This window comes from Taudactylus pleione, unplaced genomic scaffold (assembly GCF_031769625.1).
Source record: "Taudactylus pleione unplaced genomic scaffold, aTauple2 ptg000142l, whole genome shotgun sequence".
Classification (NCBI taxonomy): Eukaryota; Metazoa; Chordata; class Amphibia; order Anura; family Myobatrachidae; genus Taudactylus; species Taudactylus pleione.
Genome location: NW_028284544.1, coordinates 1,671,474 through 1,692,276, shown reverse-complemented (window position 1 = coordinate 1,692,276; position 20,803 = coordinate 1,671,474).

Below are 20,803 nucleotides of genomic sequence, written 5' to 3'. Positions count from 1 at the left end.
ACTCTCATAACACGCCCCTGAAGCAGACATCTTTTGTGCTCACTCCAGGCCACCTCCCAGTCACGGCCCTGGAACGCCCATAGTTTTGCCTCGCCATTCCTAATGCCAGCGACCCCGTACACAACAGTGCATTTATGCGTATACTCAGGGTGACGCATGCGCCATGGGGTTGCTTTTTTAAATTATTTTGCACATGCGCAATAGCAAATAATCGCTCATGTCTGCCAACATAGGCATTGCAAGCAGCTTTTATCTAACTCAGAAACAGGCCCGGTGTCTTGTAGGTTGACAACTGAATATTGAGGGGATGATTCTGACGTATTTCGTATGCATCCAGATGGTTACCGCCAGGGAACACAGATCAAAATTGCATGGAGATCCATACAATTGCGTCTCTGGGTGGTAACTGGGTGGGTGGCGTGTCGTGGGCATGTCGGTGTCAGCAACAGAGTCAAAAGACAAGCAAAAGACACAGTTTCACTGATATCAGCGACCATGGTCCATTGGACATTCTGCGTCTGCCATGCAGGCAGGCACATTGTCCGATTGTGCGTGTTTGTGCGCATATCGGCAAATTCGCAACGCTGTCGGTGGGCATCTCATTAAGACGTCCATCGGCCGTGGCAGTGACTACAGCAACTGCGTCCACCTCTGAATAACCCCCTGGGCAGGATGTACCAACCATGCGGTGTACATCCCTCCAGTTACCGCATCCATACTGATCACATATGCACTAATATATGCGATCAGTACCGCAAAGGACAGCTCTTCCGATACGCGCTGTCCTTTGCAATCAGTGCTGCGCCCTGGACTTCCGGGTTTATGTCCCGGGAGTCCTTCTGCGCATGCGCAGAGTGACGCGGCGGCCGATAGGCGTCCGTCCCTGTGATGTGTAAGAAGTAATGTGATCACTCTCCTGCAAAATGTTGCAGAGCGCAGCCCATAGGCTACAACAGATAGTGGGCCTGATTTACTATAGATCTCATTATTGTGAACGTACGCAGTTCAACTGCGATAGTATGCTAATCCACTGTGATAGTATGCTAATCCACTGTGATAGTATGCTAATCCACTGTGATAGTATGCTAATCCACTGCAATCGCAATGCAAACTCAGCGCAACATAAGGACGCCCACTTTACCTTACACACCTCTGTAATGTTCAGCAGAATAGCAAAACCATTGGTGCAATCGAGTACCATCTCACCCTCACGCACACTTGCACAAGCCCTGACCTTACTGAGAAATTGCTAAATTCCATGCACGCTATGAGACCTCACACTGCGTATGGCATCGCAGTCGATAGTTTATGCACGCCCCTGCAACGGGGTGCAAACGCACTGGCACTCCTGTGTTCCCCTGACCACCCTCCCCCGTCATCACCCAGAAACGGTGCTTCCTGTTAATCAATCTGCAAGGGGTCTGCGTAGCCTCTGCGATCGCGCAATAGCTAGTTCGCGCACTGCGATGCATACGCATGTGCAGAACGCAACAATCGGCCGATTGCGTGCGTATTAGCAACTGCGAACCTTGCTGAATCAGGCCCAATGTCATCTGAAGATGGCATTAACTGCAGAGGCCAAGCTCTGGAATGTGGATTTTAGCAACCCCCATAGAAAACTATTTGGGATCACAGCAGTTGAGACACAAGATGATGCAGGAGTCACTCTACATTCTGTTGAGAAGGAGCACTGTATGTGCCCCCAACACAACAAGAAAGACCGTATCCTCATGTGCTAACAACTCTGGCTACCATGGATGACCTCTCTCTCCAATGTATCATTCATCACAGTAGTGTGTTTTGTTCCTGCGGGGGCAAATGTAGTGTGTTTTGTTCCTGCGAGGGCAAATATAGTGTGTTTTGTTCCTGCGGGGCCAATGTAGTGTGTTTTGTTCCTGCGGGGGCCACTGTAGTGTGTTTTGTTCCTGCGGGGGCCAATGTAGTGTGTTTTGTTCCTGCAGGGGTAATGTAGTGTGTATTGTTCCTGTGGGGGCCAATGTAGTGTGTTTTGTTCCTGCGGGGGCAAATGTAGTGTGTTTTGTTCCTGCGGGGGCCAATGAGGTGTGTTTTGTTCCTGCAGGGGCCACTGTAGTGTGTTTTGTTCCTGCGGGGGCCAATGTAGTGTTTTGTTCCTGTGGGTGTTTGTTCTTTCATAGGTCGTGCACGCCGGATCGCCGGATGGTGTGCCTTGGTAATCTTAAAATTTTGCGTAGTGTACCTCGACTTGAAAAAGGTTGAAAATCACTGCTCTACTGTAACACACTGAAGTGATTGCAGGTAGTAGAGGCCTGGCATAAAGCTATAGCATGATGTCATCTGCAGCATTACCTAAACTCATTAATTATTATTTTATTTCTGTTTGCCTTAGTTTAATTTAATAATGTGTATGTTATGGCTGTCTTCAATACATGTATCACTTAGTTTTATTCTGGCCAAAGTGCTCCTGAATAATATGTGCTTGACTGCTCAAATGCAACTGCAATGCACAAAATGTATCCTATTGATAGAGTGGTTAGAATTAGAGATGTTTGCGTCGTGTTTTGGTTTTGGCAAAATCACCCTCAAGTGTTTTGGTGTGGATTTGTTTAATTTTGGATTTCTTTAGTAATTGATAAAAACAGCTAACATCATGTAACTTGGACCTGTTTTTGTTCCTATAGTATTATTTACATCAATAACACTCATTTTCAGTCATTACCAGTTAATTTTGACCACCTCACAGCACCTGAAATCAAGAGGGAGGGACATCCATGGAATCCAAAATACGTGAGATCCGGTTTTTAGATCTAAGTTCCGAACTTGGCGAGAAGACCCTACTCGAAACTCCAAATTGATCTGAGGAATGGAATGGTTCTACTTGCTACCCAAAGGTGTGCTTCAGCTCATCTCTAGTTAAAATTACTAATCCATACTAAGTTTTTCCTACCCACCGTAAGATACTAGAGATACTAAAGAGGTCCAAGTGGGAGCTTTGGGGGACATATGGTGATGTAACTCACATAATTTCAGCCACAAACTCTGCCATTTGTGCCATGGTATAACTGGTGTGTGCCATGATGATACATTTTACTTTTAGTCCTATAAAGCCCCTGGACCTAACAATTCACTTCGGATCAATGAATTATTCTACTGTTATGAAATCCTGGGACAGAAGGCAATATGACCCAACCTCTACCAGGTTTGAGCCAGTGTAAACATCAGATCATTTTACCATGTGGAAATAGCCAAGCCCCTTTCACACATCAAGAAAAACACCTAAAAATTTGCAACTTCTCCCTTTTACATTATTTCAGCAATATCACTCTCCAAGCTGCAATCTTTTTCTTTGCACAGCTTTACCAAACACAGGGCCACATTCATATTTACCAAACACAGGGCCACATTCAGCTTAGGACGTGCATCGCTGAGTCAGAGCCTAAGTGCACTTGTGTGCCTTCTCCATATTTGGACATTTCTGTTCTTCTGAAATCATTGCCTATGTGTTTTGGTAGAAATTTAGCCCCATTGGCCCCAATTGAGGCACACAGCACCATTAAAATGACTTTTGCATTTTAAGGGTCTGATTCAGAGCTGCACCCAGCTCTAGTTGCGTCTATTTGCAGAATCGCTGCAAAGATAATATGCAAATGCTAGCTTCAGCCTTACACTCATGTTGTAGCCAGGGACATGCGGTGAGGGCAATTGATGGGGAGGGACTGCCTAGTAGTAGTAACAGAGCCAATTTACACACACATGTACCTGTCTCACTTGCACAGATCTCCGTCCTCACACAGATCCACCCACATACACACAAAATCCCCGTAGCACAATCTCCCTCACACATATCTCCCACTAGCACAGAAGATCCCCCTAGCACAAAAGATTTCCCCCACACGCACACAGATCTCTACCTAGCAGCAGACCGTCCTCACCTTTTTCTCCTTTGTGTGTTTCTTCTGTCTGCATATTCCAATTTCCTGTCTACATATTCCAATTACCTTCCCTCCTCACTGCTGCTGCTGAGCTCCGATGCCCTAGTACTTCTTGGACCGGTCACCTGATTGTCAGAGCACAAGGCATGTCCCCTCACAGTGAGGCATACCCCCTCACAGTGAGGCGTGCCTCCATTAGCTCTTTTCTTTGTGTTTATTGGCTGCTTCGTAGCCCATCCCCCAGCTCCAGGCTGTGTTTGAGCTATCAAAGGTGAGGCTGAGATCTTGCTGCCTCATCTCTCCCTGTATTTCCAGGGAGTGCTGCAAATTTGGTGAGTTTTGCCTATGAAAACTATCAGAGTAATACAAAGAAGATATTTATAAGTTATAAATATCTTCTTTGTATTATTTAAAAAAAATTTATAGTCAAAACTCTGCAGTCTGACAGGAAGTATGACAGGGGAGGCTCTGCCCCCCCTGCCTACCCTGACTGCACGTCCCTGGTAGTAGCGTGCAAGCACTGAAATGATCACTTTCAGCATCTTTGCATGCTGTAACACCGCTGGTAATTCTTGACACTCCATTATCGATGCACCATTGTGTGCTCCATCAACACTTGCAACAGCCCTATGACTATGGCCTCTGTGTGCTGCTACTATGTACCTGAGAACATAGCCAGGGTTGCACTGGCCCACAGGAGTACAGGGGAAATCCCCAGTGGGCCCCACAGCATGTGAGCCCCACCCCCCTCCTCTAGGTCTCAGGTTCCAGACCTCAAATTATAGATTGCTACTCATTTAGACAGTCAGTTACCAGGAACACTGATCAGCATCGGGGCTTGGTTCCCTTCAATAGAAACTACACCAAGATTTGCTATTGGTTAGCCAAGCATCTGTGGTGGCTGGCAACACCCCCTCTGATGGATGACCACACTCTTTAAGAATGGGCCCTTACCACTGCATTCCCCCGGTGGGCCCTTTATGTCCCAGTCTGACACTGAACATAGCTGCTTTCACTGACATGCTCACGGCACTCCCATAACACGCCCACGCAACAGATTTTTTTGCTTTTCACTTCTGTCCACCTCCCAGTCACCACCCAGTAATGCCCATGGTTTTCCCTTGTCATTTCCGATATCATCAGTCCCATATTCAACAGTGCATTTGTGCATACACTCAGGGTAACGCATGCGCTGTAGGGGTTTTCAGAAGCATGCCTGGTAGCAAAAAATTGCTCAACTACATGATCATGGCCCTAAATAAGGTACAGTGTATTTTTACATTTAACTGCTTACATGTAAACATACATAGACGGCCAGTTGAATTTGGAGCAAAGTGCCGTCACAATGTGTGGCTGTGAAGTAGAATTACAGTAAAGCGATGTTGAGGTCGCAATGTGCCACTGTTATGTTACCATTGCTTGGAATTAAACCGGCCCCTTAGTGTTAGTGGCCAAAGGGTTTTGTCATTTCTGGAGTAGAAATATCCCTAACACTGAATGCCTTTTTTCAAATGAAGTAAAACATGGCTTAATTAGCCATGTAATGTAATGTTTATGCAGCTGTCACTTCAAATAAAAAATGTCAAACTCATTTAGCTTCGCATACGATTTATGCAGAGCCATTGCATTTTTTGTCATCACATTAGCTGTTGGAAAATGAGTTTACATATGACTCGTAATGTTCATGTAGAATGTACTAATGCTTCAAAAAGTTCTATTAAGCTCCACAAGTCTTTATTTACCCCCCACGTTGAGGGCTTTGCTGGAAAGCGGAAGAACATACATGGAATTTTTTTAATGATAGCAAAAAAAATCTAATTATATAGTTACACCTTATTTTCACACCATGGATGTGGGAGTTTGTCGGGAAATATTATTATCATTTTAATCACTAATGGAATTATGAAAACAAAGTTATATCTGAATATATGTAACAAGTTAATAACTACTGGGAGGACAGACCTGAGGGTGTGTTACTTTGTTTTATTGTCTTTAATTATATTTTCATGACTTTTTCATTTTATTATTTGTGTCTCCCCAAAAATAGAATAGAATTTAACATTTTAAACTTAGCCACTTAAATTGCTAATATTTTTCCAAAGAGCGCTCAGAAATTTTTGTGTTTTTGCTATGATTGAATTAGGCCAAGAACATGTATTTAATACTTATCCAACACAATTTTATAAAAAAAAAAAAATTTTCTTTTTAAACATGGTATACCATAATAATATAATTTTTTATGATATAATGTATGGCCATTGAAGGGTGTACCATCGATGGCTGATGGTTTAGCTATTGATGGTTGAGTTCTGCGCCGACCATAGCCATCAATGTTTCCTTAACATTGGGGGCTGCCGTGATGGTGCAGCATCGGGCCCGCCAGCGATGGCAAAAATCTAAATTATTCATGAAATTAGCTTTTACAAAAATACAGATATTAAGAATAAATAAATAAAAAAGTCTGAAAATCGATTTTCATTGGTATATCGTTAAGATTCAATATTCTTAGATGATCAGGACATGCTTGGGGGGGCTGAGGTTCTGCTGTGTTTATATATCCTCGACAGGTGCTCCTCTGCCAGGTATACACTGGGGTCAGCGCGCTGATGTGTTCACTTTTCCCCGGCGGCTGCTCTTGTCTGCAAGCGCTGGGAATATACTGGGAACAGCACGCTGTGGGTCTAATTCAGATCTGGTCGCAAGCATGGATGTGCTCACAACCGGGTCGATAGTTAGCCCTGCGCACGCGCAGCAGGCGCACTGCGCGTGCGCAAAGCCCCGGAGCGAGAGAGAAACTCTCTCGCTCCGGAGCTCTCTACAAAAGGGGTGGCTGTCAATGTTGATCGACAGCTCACCCCGTTTTGTAGGCGGGCCGGGGGGGTGGTTTCCAAAATGGAGGCGTTCCTTAACGAACGCCTACCGTTTTGTGGGCGGCCGCACTGACATCATCAGTGCTGTCAGTGGGGAGTTTCCTGCTCTTTCAGAGCAGGAAGCTCCCTGGAGCTTGCGGCTGCCGAGACCCAACCTTAGGTTCTCGTCGCAAGCCCCAATGAACACCATCGCGACCATCAACCTGGTCGGTCGTTAAGCTGTGGGTGGTAACCCACAGCTTACCTAATGACCAGGAGGCCGCACTTCAAAAATGAAGCGGCCGCCCTCATTCAGAACAAGCGCTTGCTTCTTGCGACCGACAATGAATGAGGGCCTGTGTGTGTAGATTTTCCCGGCAGCTGCTCTTTTTTGCAACCACCACTGGGAAGGGGGTGTCGCCAGGCTGCCTGAGCACAGTGATTGGGCAGGCACACACAGGAGGTGAATCTAAAGGTGCAGAGGGGCCAAGAGGTCCATCTGAGGTTTGCAGCTGCTGGAAGATTATCTTCCAGCAGCCGCCGAGCAGGGGCATAGGGAGGGCGGTTCCACTGGAGTGTGAGCTCCAGGCACCTTACTTACCAGAGGGCGCCCTGCAGTCGGACTCTGGAGCAGCTGTCAAGTAGCTGACAGCCTGTGCCGCATCTGCAGCAGCAACAGCAGTGTCTTGTACTGCCTTCCTGCTCTAGTGAGAATTGAAACTCCTAGTCACTCGAGGAGCTTGTGCTGAGCCCTGATTGGTGGAGCTCAGCACATGTTCATCTGACCCCAGCAGGGGGCGGGGCTACAGCAGCATGTCGAGGAAGAAGCTGCAGGGTCAACAACATTAAGGTAAGGGTTAGGTCTAGACTATAGAGCGCTGATGGACCTGTGATGTCACAGCCACGTGACCCGGCCAGAAAGGGGGAGGGGCGGGGATGCTAACGGGGGACCAAAAGTGTCCCCTCGCGTGCTCGCTACGCTTGCCGCGCTTCGGGCACGGTGGCTTGCTGTGCTCGCCACAAATATTTATGCCCCCTCTATGCCCTAGTGGATGGTAACGAATCAGTGGTCCAGCCTCCTGCAGCGGTCACGTGGTGGATACGTCACAGAGGTCCTTTAGCCACATAGGAAATAGCAGCAACCTTAAGGTAAGAGAGGATATACCTCAGTAGTTATGTCTATCACCCTCCCTGACTGTTTATACTGTATGTGTGTATGTGTGACCCTTCTTGCCTGTATGTGTGTATGTGTGACCCTTACTGCCTGTATGTACTGTATGTGTGTATGTGTGACCCTTCCTGCCTGTATATGTGTGTATGTGTGACCCTCCCTGCCTGTTTGTACTGTATGTGTGTATGTGTGACCCTTCCTGCCTGTATGTGTGTATGTGTGACCCTTCCTGCCAGTATGTACTGTATTTGTGTATGTGTGACCCTCCATGCCTGTATGTGTGCATGTGTGACCCTCCCTGCCTGTATGTACTGTATGTGTGACCAGGGCCGGTTCTAGACATTGTGGAGCTCAGGGCGAAAGTTCACAGTTGCGCCCACCCTCCAAAAAGAAAATAAAAACACAACTTTTTGTAGATGACGTTCCCCTGCGCGCGCTGAAAGCACACGCGCTTCCGGAAAGGGGGTGTGTCCTTGCGGAACACCCCCAATTCATCACACTGTGGGGCTTCCCCCAAGCTCTCCCCTCATGGCGAATAATTGCCATGTGCAGTAATGCACCTTACACAGTAATGCCCTTTATAAACACATTATGCCACATGCAGTAATGCCCTGTATAACATATTATGCCACACGCAGTAATGCCCTTTATGACACATTATTCCACACGCAGTAAAGCCCTGTATAACACATTATGCCACATGCAGTAATGGCCTTTATAACACATTATGCCACATGCAGTAATGCCCTGTATAACACATTATGCCACATGCAGTAATGGCTTTTATAACACATTATGCCACATGCAGTAATGCCCTGTACAACACATTATGCCACATGCAGTAATGCCCTGTATAACACATTATGCCACGTGCAGTAATTCCCTTTATAATACAGTATCCCCAATTCAAATTATGCCACACATTAGTCCCTTATTCATGTTATGAGACACAGTGGTGCCCCTTTTACACAATGCCCAAATTAGTGCCCCTTATACGCAATGCCCACAGTACTGAGTAGTAGTGCCCCTAATACAATGCCCACAGTAGTAGTGCCCCTATAGTAGTGCCCCAGTAATAATGCTCCCTATTAGTGCCCACAGTTGGAATGCCCCCTATAGTAGTGCCCAAAGTTGTAATGCCCCCATTAGTGCCCCCTATAGTAGTGCCCCCAGTAGTAATGCCCCCTTATAGACATGTCCCCAGTAGTAATGCCCCCAGTAGTAATGCCCCCAGTAGTAATGCCTCCAGTAGTAATGCCCCCTTATAGACATTCCCCCAGTAGAACTGACCCCTTTTAGATATGCCCCCAGTAGTAATGCCCCTTATAGACATGCCTCCAGTAGTAATGCCCCTTATAGACATGCCCCCAGTAGTAATGCCCCCTTATAGACATGCCCCAGTAGTAATGCCCCTTATAGACATGCTCCCAGTAGTAATGCCCCCCTGTAGACATGTCCCCAGTAGTAATGCCCCCTTATAGAAATGCCCCCAGTAGTAATGCCCCATGCCTCCCTTCTGAAAAATAAAAAATACAAACACAATACTTACCTTAGGCCCCGCTCCTGCGTCCGCTGCCACCCGGTCCAACCACGGCTCTAGCACGGATCTATGGGAGAGACGTCATGACATCCCTCCCATAGTGCTCTATGTGGGAGCTGGAGCTCTGTAGTGAGCTTTGGCTGCCGATGCAGGAAGGGAACCGGGTGCCCACTGATAACAAATAGCGGGTGCCCGGCAACGCGGGGGGGTCCAGCGCTGGGTATTCTTTTTATTATGGGATTATTTTTTTGTTACCTTCTGGGGACTCAGTGGCGCCCTCTAGGGGCCGGCTCCCCGGGCGATGGCCCTGTTAGCCCACCCCTGTGTGTGACCCTCCCTGCCTGTATGTGTGTATGTGTGACCCTTCCTGCCTGTATGTACTGTATGTGTGTATGTGTGACCCTTCCTGCCTGTATGTACATATATGTGACCCTTCCTGCCTGTATGTACGTATGTGTGACCCTTCCTGCCTGTATGTGTGACCCTTCCTGCATGTATGTGTGTATGTGTGACCCTTCCTGCCTGTATGTACTGTATGTATGTATGTATGTGTGACCTGTCCTGCCTGCATGTACTGTATGTGTGACCCTTCCTGCCTGTATGTACTGTATGTGTGTATGTGTGACCCTTCCTGACTGCATGTACTGTATGTGTGAACCTTTCTGCCTGCATGTACTGTATGTGTGTATGTGTGACCCTTCCTGCCTGCATGTACTGTAGGTGTGTATGTGTGACCCTTCCTGCCTGTATGTACTGTATGTGTGACCCTTCCTGCCTACATGTACTGTATGCATACATGCCTACCCTCCCGGTTTTCGCGGGAGGCTCCCGATTTTTCGGGTAACCCCCCGCACCCCCGGAAGGGTAGGCATTTCTCCCGCATTCTGCCCTCTTCCTAGTAAAGTGGGCAGAATTAGGAGAATACCCGCGGCAGTCGTGGGTCTCCGTGAAGGGGGCGGGGCTTAAGCTGTGATTCTGCATGAATCACAGCATTTGGCCCCGCCCCCTATGTAAATTGTGCCCAATCGCGTCAATTTTACCGCGAGGGGGCGGGGCTTAATGACGCGATTCGTCAAGCCCAGCCCCCGTCGGCCCCCTGCTGCATCTCTTACCCGGGCTTCTCCCGGGAAGAGAATGTTAAAGGTAGGCAACCCTGACTGTATGTGTGTATGTGTGACCCTTCCTGCCTGTATGTACTGTATGTGTGACCCTCCCTGCCTGTATGTGTGACCCTCCCTGCCTGTATGTACTGTATGTTTGTATGTGTGACCCTTCCTGCCTGTATGTACATATGTGTGACCCTTCCTGCCTCTATGTACGTATGTATGTGTGACCCTTCCTGCATGTATGTGTGTATGTGTGACCCTTCCTGCCTGTATGTACTGTATGTGTGTATGTATGTGTGACCCTTCCTGCCTGCATGTACTGTATGTGTGTTTGTGTGACCCTTCCTGCCTGCATGTACTGTATGTGTGACCCTTTCTGCCTGTATGTACTGTATGTGTGACCCTTCCTGCCTGTATGTACTGTATGTGTGTATGTGTGACCCTTCCTGCCTGCATGTACTGTATGTGTGACTCTTTCTGCCTGTATGTACTGTATGTGTGTTAGGGGTGAGCGGGTTCGGATTTCTGAAATTTGAACACCCCTGAGCCCCCCCGATCTGAGGCCGATCCGCGTCAGGCTCGACTTTTCCCGCCTGACTCGGATCTGAAATCGAGGCAAAACGTCATCATCCCGCTTTCCGGGTCTCGCGGGTTTTGGATTCTATATAAGGTACCCGCGTCGGCGCCATTTTCTCACTCGGCTGTGGACAGTGAAGAGGGAGGGTGGGAGTTAGGGCTGGCTGGGCTGTGTAGTGTAGTGTTGTGCTGTGCTGTGTTGTGCTGTGCTGCTGTTGTCCATAGGGGCTGAGGGCCTGATTCAGAGCCGAACGCTCTGACCAGAGCGCTCGCTCTGAATCAGGGCCCTCCTCCATGAAAATGGATCGTCCTCCTGGACGTTCGCATAGCTGTGGGTGACCACCCACAGCTTATGCAAGCGTCCATGATGATGGTCGCGATGGTCAAGACCATCGCGACCATCGGGCTTGCGATGGAGACCCTGCGGTAGGGACTCGCTGCCGCAAGCCCTGGAGTGATTTTGGCTCTATCAGAGCCAAATTCACTCCCACTGACATCACTAGTGATGTCAGTGGGGCCGGCTTCAGGCGGTAGGCGTTCCCATGGGAACGCCTCCGTCTGGCAGCCATGCCCCCGGCACGCCCACCAAAGGGGGCGTGCTGTCAATCAACATCGACCCGACGCCCCCTTTGGTGCGAAACCCGGAGCGACGGAGACCCCATCGCTAGCCGGGTCTCGCGCATGCGCACGTCGGAGCGCCCTCCATCGTGCGCATGCGCAGTGGAGCAACATTGACCCGCTTACGAGCGTCCTGCGCTTGCAAGCGGGTCTGAATGACCCCCTGTGTCCACTCCTCCAAAGTCCATAGGGGCTGGCTGTGTTGTGCTGTGCTGCTGTTGTCCATAGGGGCTGTGTCCACTCCTCCAAAGTCCATAGGGGCTGGCTGTGTTCAGGGTCATCTTGACAGCAGTGTGGGCCCTGGGTAAAGCAATGCACCGGGGCCCCTACCCAGGGCCGCCATCAGGGGGGGACTGACGGAACTATAGTCCTGGGCCCGGACAAAAGAGGGCCCAGGTAGCAACGGAGTGGACAAATGCTGGCAGTATTTTCAATTTGGAGCCGGCCGCAAGCCGCAGCTGCGGCTACCGATTGGCTGTCGGAGTGCAAGCTCTGATTGGCTTGTGGCCAGTGCTATATTAAAAATGTCGTTGCCTGCCCCCCGGGTCCCTCTCTCTGTCTGTCCGGGACCCGGGTAAATGTGAGCGGCATGGCTGGAGCAAGAGGCAGAGCCGCAGTACAACAACCGCCTGCCAGTGGGGAGAGACTATGCAAGGAACACAGCAGCCAGGGAGAGAGGGAGCAGCAAAGCTATTTACAGCCGCCGCGTGCAGAGGAAGGACAGGCAGGAGCAGGAGAGGCTCCACAGACCAGGTACATAGACTCCGGCTCTCACACCCTCACCCTGCTGTGACACCCACACCCTGCTCTGACACCCTCACCCTGCTCTGACACCCTCACCCTGCTCTGACACCCTGCTCTGACACCCACATACTGCTCTGACACGCACACCCTGCTCTGACACCCACATACTGCTCTGACACCCACACCCTGCTTTGACACCCTCACCCTGCTCTGACACCCACACCCTGCTCTGACAACCACACCCTTCTCTGACACCCTCCCTCACCCTGCTCTGACACCCTCTATCACCCTCCCCTCACCCTGCTCACACCCTCCCTCACCCTACTCTCACACCCTCCCTCACCCTGCTCTCGCACCCTCCCTCACCTTGCTCTCACACCCATACCCTGCTCTCACACCCTCACCCTGCTGTCACACCCTCACCCTGCTCTCACACCCGCACCTTGCTCTCACACCTTTCCCCTCCCATGGCTCACACCTTCACCCTCACGCTGCTCACACCCTCACCATCACACTGTTCACCCACGCTATCCACAGTGATGCCCACCTCTGACAAACTTCCCGTCCCCCCCCGCACCTAAGGGGAGGGGCCCTGCCTATTTTGTCAGTACCGGGCCCCATAATTTCTGATGGCAGCCCTGCCCCTACCCACCCATTCATGAGAATAAAATGTACTGTGTCTGGGTAATTGATAGGCTACAGCTAACCAAAATGACTTATATAAAACACAGGTGCTGGAGTGCTGGTGGTTGCTCCTGGTAACCACAGGAGTGGGATCACAGTGTGGGACACACTGCTGGGAATAGTGTGCCCTCCCCTCTGTTTCCACTCCCAGGAGGGTGCCCCCCTCTCTGTTCCCAGCAGGGTGCCCCCCTTTCTGTTCCCAGCAGGGTGCGCCCCGTGTTCCCAGCAGTGTGCTCCCTCTCTGTGACCCCAGCAACGTGCACCCCCATTTTCCAAGCTGCGTGGCCCCCTCTGTGGTCCCGGGAGTGAGCCCCTCCGTGTTCCCAGCCCCCCCTGTGGTTCCCGCAGTGTCCTCTTCCTGCTTCTACTATTAAAGTTTTGTGCCTTCCCCCCATGTATTTAACTTACCTTCTTCAGTTTTCTATCTGTTCCTCTCTGTCCTTGCAGCCTGGCTCCTCCTCCTCCACTCTCACTCCAGTAGAACCCAGCCGCATGGGTTTTCTCTCCTCTCTCCAGTGACAGCAATGCGGCATTAGTTAGCAACGTCACCTCCATCCTGATCTCTGTCCTGTACTGTCCAAAGTAATGTCGCGGACGTGACATCACGTCAGTGACATTACTTAGGACAGGACAGGGATCAGGAATCTGGGAAGCCGAGGACAGGAGAGATCGGGGCACGCCGCTCATAATTACATTGTGGTAGAGGATCATAGACTGAGAGGAGGGCAGAGGCAGGGAGATGAGGGAAAGGGCGGGGAGAGAAGGGCCCCTACCCCTCAATTCGGCAGAAGCGCTTCTTCCTTATGGTCTATGGGGGGAATGGGGTTGCGATCGGAATGCAGTACTTATAAAAATATCAAACTACAGCAACTGGCTGCAGGGCCCAGGTTGGCGGGCCCCTTGAAGCTTTGGGCCCTTGGGCAGCAGCCAAACAAGCCCGATGGAAGAGACGGCCCTGGCTGTGTTGTGCTGTGCTGCTGTTGTCCATATGGGCTGTGTCCACTCCTCCAGAGTCCATAGGGGCTGGCTGTGTTGTGCTCTGCCGCTGTTGTCCATAGGGGCTGTGTCCACTCCTCCAAAGTCCATAGGGACTGGCTGGACTAGGTTGTGCAGTCAGTTGTCCATAGGGGCTGTGTCCACTCCAAAGTCCTGTGCAGTGTCCCAGTCCTAAAGGGGTGCTGTAGTGTTGTCCAGGGGATGCTCTGTCCATCAGGGTTGCTCCCCCCAAGTGCAAAAAAAAATATATATTTTCTACTTCAGGGTCCATAGGGTATCCACAGGATACCTTGGGGTATAGGTGTGACGTCAGTCGCTGGGCACCACAGAGTTAAGCTTTTCAGCCTCCCAGGATGCACTAGGGTCCCCCTCCTATACCCCGCCCCCGAGCCAAGGCACCTCAGTTTAGTTTGGTGCCCGGCCGGCGTCGGGTGCACCTGTCGGAGTGGGGGCTAGAAGAGCCCCTGAAGCTTTCTTCAGTGCAGCTGTGGCTGCACATCTGGATGTACAGCATGGACAGTCAGTCCTGACATCCATGCTGTCTTCCCTACACCCCCGCCGGTACCAGAACGCCGGTACCGATCCGGGGATGCTGGTGAGCATCTGGGGTCACAGCTAGCGGTGACCCCAGATGTTCCGGACCATGGCCGGATCCAAGGGGGACAAAGGTAAGCAGCGGGGTCCCGCGGTGGGTCCCCGCTGGTCACATGGTCCTAAGTCCCCAGGCAGGGGGCTCCCTGGGGACTGGCTGCAGCGTGGAGCCAGGCGACCAACCTGCGCTTTCCACTACCCCCTGGGACAGCGGACCGCAGCAGAGCGGTAGCGCTGCGGCGTCCCAGGGGTTAAATGCATGCCAGGGGAGCGCGCCTTCCCTGTCTCACAGCCGGCGCCTCCCCCGCTGCACACAGCCCTCTCTGCATGCTGCCGACTGGTCCTGTGGCAGCGCTCCTCCCCCAGGCTAGCCTCCTCTCTGCTCCTCGGCGGCCATCTTCTCCAGAACGCATGGTGAACGCTGCTGGAAGCGCTGGACGGAAGCATCATGGTCTGGGTCCCCCCGCATACCTCTCCTCCGCTGTGGCTCAGGTCTGTGTATGCAGTGCTGTGTCCTACCAGGCCCTGTGTCTGTGTAGTTGAGTGATCAGCGCTGTTAGTGCAGGAATTGTTATTTCTCTGCATTGTATGTGACTGTGCTAGCGCTGCCTGTAACTTTTCTTCTCTAAACTGTCAGCTTTATTACTGTCCCTGTTCTTTCTGCTAAAGCCCTTGCGGTGCGGTGCTGCAGGGTGGTCTCTCGCCTATTTAATACTTAATTGGTGAGAGAGGTCACATACGTGGTGCCATCATGTCTGAAAGTGATTTTCCCCTCCGGCTACAGTGTACCACGTGCAAAGTACCGTTAGCGGAGGGGGAGGGTAGCGCGGAGGGCCTTTGCCGGCAGTGTTTGTCCATGGTGCAGTCTATTACGGTTACAGCACCGGTACAGGAGCCGCCCTGGGCTTGTTTCGCTCAGGCGTTAACAGCTTTAGTGGGCCAGTTAGCTCCGCAACCCGCGTTTACTCCGATGGGTTTGTCCCAGCAGTCTGTGGTGTCGTCACCCATGCAGGGGTTCCCACGACAATTGGTGGTACCCCACAGTCTCCCTATTTCCCCGCTCCCGGGTTCTCAGGAGCCAGCGTGGGTTAACTCCCTGACGAGTTCTGTACAGCACTTGTCGGATGTGTTGCAAGGGGAGTCTGTGATGCGGCCTCATAAAAGGCCGGTGGCGTCTCTGTCCGCTCCTTATGAGGATGACGAAGGGACGTCTGATGATGGGGAGATTCTGGATCCTTACGATCAGGAACCTCTCCATACTAAGGACGCTGATGCTAAGTCCAAAGTATATATTCCTGGACTTATTCGGGCGGTCCGCACAGCCTTGGTGATTGAGGACGAAGTTCCCCCAGCGGCTAAATCTAAGTATGCCTTTTTCAAAGATGTGAAGGGCGATGCCACAGTCTTTCCTCTTTCAGGTCAGTTGGTGGACCATTTAGAGGAGGCGTGGAAACAGCCTGGCAAGCGATACCAGCCGCAGAGACGCCTGGCGGTGGCTTATCCGTTCGTGGATAATTATTTTGCTAAGTGGGAATCCCCTCCACAGGTGGATTCTCACGTGACCCGTCTTGTCCGTAGTGCCACATTGCCGATGCCATCCATGTCCTCCCTTAAGGATGCTACGGACTGCAAGGTAGAAATCTGCCTGAAGTCCGCTTATTCCCTTGCAGGGGGGGCAGCACGGCTGGCTATGGCCATTTGCTGGGTTGCCAGAGCGATGGAGCGCTGGGCGGATTCATTAGAGGCTTCTTTTGAATCCGACTGTCCGGCCGAACAGGCGGAGTTGATTGGCAATCTCCGTGATTCGGCCACCTACATCAACGAGGCGGCTCTAGACATTAGTACTCTGGTGTCTAGAATTTCTTCAGCAGCGGTAGCTGCTCGTCGCACCTTGTGGCTGCGATCCTGGAAGGCGGACGCAGATTCCAAGAAAGGTCTGGAAGCGTTGCCGTTTACCGGAGAAGTTCTCTTCGGTCCGGATCTGGAGAAGATTGTGGCCACGCTGGCGGCAGCCAAATCTGCTTGTCTCCCGTCGGCCGCTGCTCCTTCTGGTTCTGGACCATCGTCCTTTCGGTCATCTAGGGCCCAGGGCAGGCCCAAACCACAGTCGTTTCCTCGACAGGCTGGCCCTAAGAAATCGGTCAAGCCCCGGAAGCAGGCATGGAGTACCAGACGTCCGGCCCCCAAGCCAGATGACAAGCCTGCGGCCTGACGGTCCGGGCCTCCCTTTGGGGGATCCCAGGGTGGGAGGCCGACTGCTACAGTTCGCCCAGTGTTGGTCGACCACTACGACAGACACTTGGGTTCTGGAGGTGGTTTCCCACGGATACGCCCTCTCCTTCCGGCACAGACCCCCGGCTCGCTTCTTCACCACGGGTCTACCATCAGACCGGAACAAGGCTACGGAGCTGCGGAAGGTATTGCACACTATGCTCCAGGCTGGAGTTATAGTGCCTGTTCCATTCTCCCAGAGGGGCCAGGGTTTCTATTCAAATCTATTTTTGGTACAGAAACCCAATGGGTCATATCGTCCGATTCTCAACCTCAAAGCACTCAACAAGTCTTTGCGGGTCCCGAAGTTTCGGATGGAGACCCTACGGTCCATCATTCTGGCGCTGGAACCTGGGGACTACATGGTGTCATTGGACATACAGGACGCTTACCTGCATGTCCCTATTCTTTTGCGCCATCAACAGTTCCTCAGGTTTGCAATCCGTAGCGACCACTTCCAGTTTCGGGCGTTACCTTTTGGCCTGGCAACAGCACCACGTGTTTTCACCAAGGTGATGGCGGTCATGGCGGCTTCTCTGCGGCTGCAGGGAGTCCGCATGTTGCCGTATTTGGACGACCTGTTATTGGTGGCAGGATCTCCAGAGCTCCTGTTACGCCACTTGGACCTGCTGCAACGGCACGGCTGGCTAATCAACTGGCAGAAGTCCACTCTAATCCCGTCTTGGAGGATTCTGCATCTTGGAGCATTATTGGACTCGGGACAGCAAAGGATCTTCGTGACGGAGGACAAGATCTCTGCTTTACAGTCAAGGGTGTGCAGTTGCCTGCACAGCCGCCGGGTGTCCTTACACTCGGCGATGAGGTTACTGGGCTCCATGGTGTCGGTGTTCGACATGGTGGAATACGCCCAGTTTCACTCCAGACCTCTGCAGCACCTGATCCTGTCCAAGTGGAACGGGCTGCCTCAGTCTCTGAAGTCCCAGATGATTGTGCTCACCCCGGAGGTTCGCCTGTCCCTTGCGTGGTGGTTACAGACGACCCACCTCAACAAGGGACGTCCGTTCTGGGTTCCAAATTGGGTCCTGTTGACAACGGACGCCAATCTTCGGGGCTGGGGAGCAGTTTCGGGTCCACACTTGTTCCAGGGCAGGTGGACGCCGACAGAAGCGGAGCTTCCAATAAATATCTTGGAACTCCGTGCGGTCTTCAATGCTCTCCAGCAGGCACAGCGGTTTCTCCAGGGTGCAGGTCCAGTCGGACAACGCTACCACCGTGGCCTACATAAACAGGCAAGGAGGAACTTGCAGTCGGGCGGCTCTCGTAGAGGTCTCTCGGATCCTGGTTTGGGCGGAGCGCAATCTTCCGGCCATATCAGCGGTCTTCATCCCGGGAGTGCTCAATTGGGAGGCGGACTTTCTAAGTCGCCAAGACGTTCATCCGGGGGAATGGTCCCTGCACCCGGACGTTTTTCAACTACTGGTGGACAGGTGGGGTCTTCCAGAAATCGACCTCATGGCTTCCCGGCACAACAACAAGTTGCCGGTGTATGGGTCTCGCACAAGAGATGAAGGGGCGTCTCTGGTGGATGCTCTGTCCGTCCGGTGGACGTTCCGGTTCGCATACCTGTTCCCTCTGGTCTCCCTTCTTCCACGGGTAATCCGTAAATTCAAACAGGAAGGAGGGACGCTCCTGTTGATAGCTCCCGCGTGGCCCAGACGGCACTGGTTTTCAGACCTTCAGGGTCTGTCCGTGGACAGTCCTCTGCGGTTGCCGCTACGACCGGACCTTTTGTCTCAGGGTCCTTGCCTTCACCCGGACCTGACTCGGCTGTCTTTGACGGCGTGGCTGTTGAGACGGCCATGCTGAGGTCCCGGGGGTTTTCCAGCTCTGTGGTGCGTACCATGTTACGAGCTCGGAAACCGTCTTCCGCGAGGATATACCATCGCGTGTGGCATATGTTCTTCCAGTGGTGTCGACCGAGAGGTTATGCACCGCGGGAGTTTCGTCTGTCTCGGATTCTCGCCTTCCTGCAAGCGGGACTAGATCATGGGCTTCGCCTTGCTTCTTTGAAGGTACAGGTTTCGGCCCTATCTGTCTGGTTTCACCGTAGGATTGCTACAATCCCGGATGTGCGCACCTTTATGCAGGGTGTTCTCCGCATTCAGCCGCCCTTTGTTCCACCTGTGGCGCCTTGGGATTTGGCTGTGGTCCTGAGGGCTCTCCAAGGACCGCCGTTTGAACCACTGGGCTCAGTGGATCTTAAATGGCTAACAGCTAAGACTGTTTTCCTTCTGGCCATTGCTTCGGCCAGACGTGTTTCTGAGTTAGGGGCTCTTTCTTGTAGACCCCCTTTCTTGGTTTTTCATGGTAACAGGGCAGTGCTCCGCACTCGGCCCGAGTTTCTTCCCAAAGTTGTTTCCCAGTTTCATGTTAACGAGGAAATAGTTGTTCCGGCCTTTAACTCACCGGGTCTTTCCGTGGGTGAGGCCTCTTTGGATGTTGTGCGGGCCTTAAGGACTTATGTTGACCGCACTTCTTCGTTTAGGAAGTCGGACCCTTTGTTTGTCCTCTATGGCTTCCGTAAAAAGGGTTGGCCTGCTTCAAAGCAAACTTTGGCAGCCTGGATCCGTATGGCTATTTCTGAAGCTTATCTTCATGAAGGCCTACCGGTCCTACCTTCTCTGAAGGCTCATTCCACTAGGTCTGTGGGTCCTTCGTGGGCAGCTCGACGTGGTGCCTCGGCAGTTCAGATCTGCAAGGCTGCTACGTGGTCCTCTGTCCATACCTTCGTGAGGTATTACAGGTTTGACACCTTCGCCTCTCAGGATGCTTCCTTCGGGCGGCGGATTCTCCTTTCTGCACAGGAGCGTCCCCACCCTTAAAGGATACTGCTTTGGGACATCCCCAAGGTAGCCTGTGGATACCCTATGGACCCTGAAGTAGAAAATATGAGCTATGGTAAGAACTTACCCTTGTTATCTCTATTTCTACGAAGTCCATAGGGTTCCACAGGACTCCCGCCCTGTCGCACCTGTGCTGCAGATGGGCTTTGCTCTGGTCACCGGTTTTCCGTCTCCCTCTGGTGAGAATGTGATTCTTGTATGTGTCCAGATCTTTTTTCTCTCTCTTTCTTCTCCTCCTCCGGCCTATGGCTTGATAACTAACTGAGGTGCCTTGGCTCGGGGGCGGGGTATAGGAGGGGGACCCTAGTGCATCCTGGGAGGCTGAAAAGCTTAACTCTATGGTGCCCAGCGACTGACGTCACACCTATACCCCAAGGTATCCTGTGGAACCCTATGGACTTCGTAGAAATAGAGATAACAAGGGTAAGTTCTTACCATATCTCATATTTTTTCTGTGTTTGTGAATTGTGTGCGCAGTAGCCGCACGTGCATCAACAAAGTAGTGCCAAGCGTGTGCCTGTGTCATAAGTAAAGGGCCGGCTGGCTTGACCGTTAAAGGGTGCTGTAACCCCCAAAGGGCACTCCAAACAAAATAAAAAAATATATTTTTTTGTGTTTGTGAATTGTGTGCGCAGTAGCCGCACGTGCATCAACAAAGTAGTGCCAAGCATGCGTCTGTGTCATAGGTAAAGGGCCGGCTGGCTTGACCGTTAAAGGGTGCTGTAATCCCCAAAGTGCACTCCAAAAAAAATTTTAAAATATATTTTTTTGTGTTTGTGAATTGTGTGCGCAGTAGCCGCACGTGCATCAACAAAGTAGAGCCAAGCGTGCGCCTGTGTCATAGGTAAAGGGCTGACTGGCTTGACCATTAAAGGGTGCTGT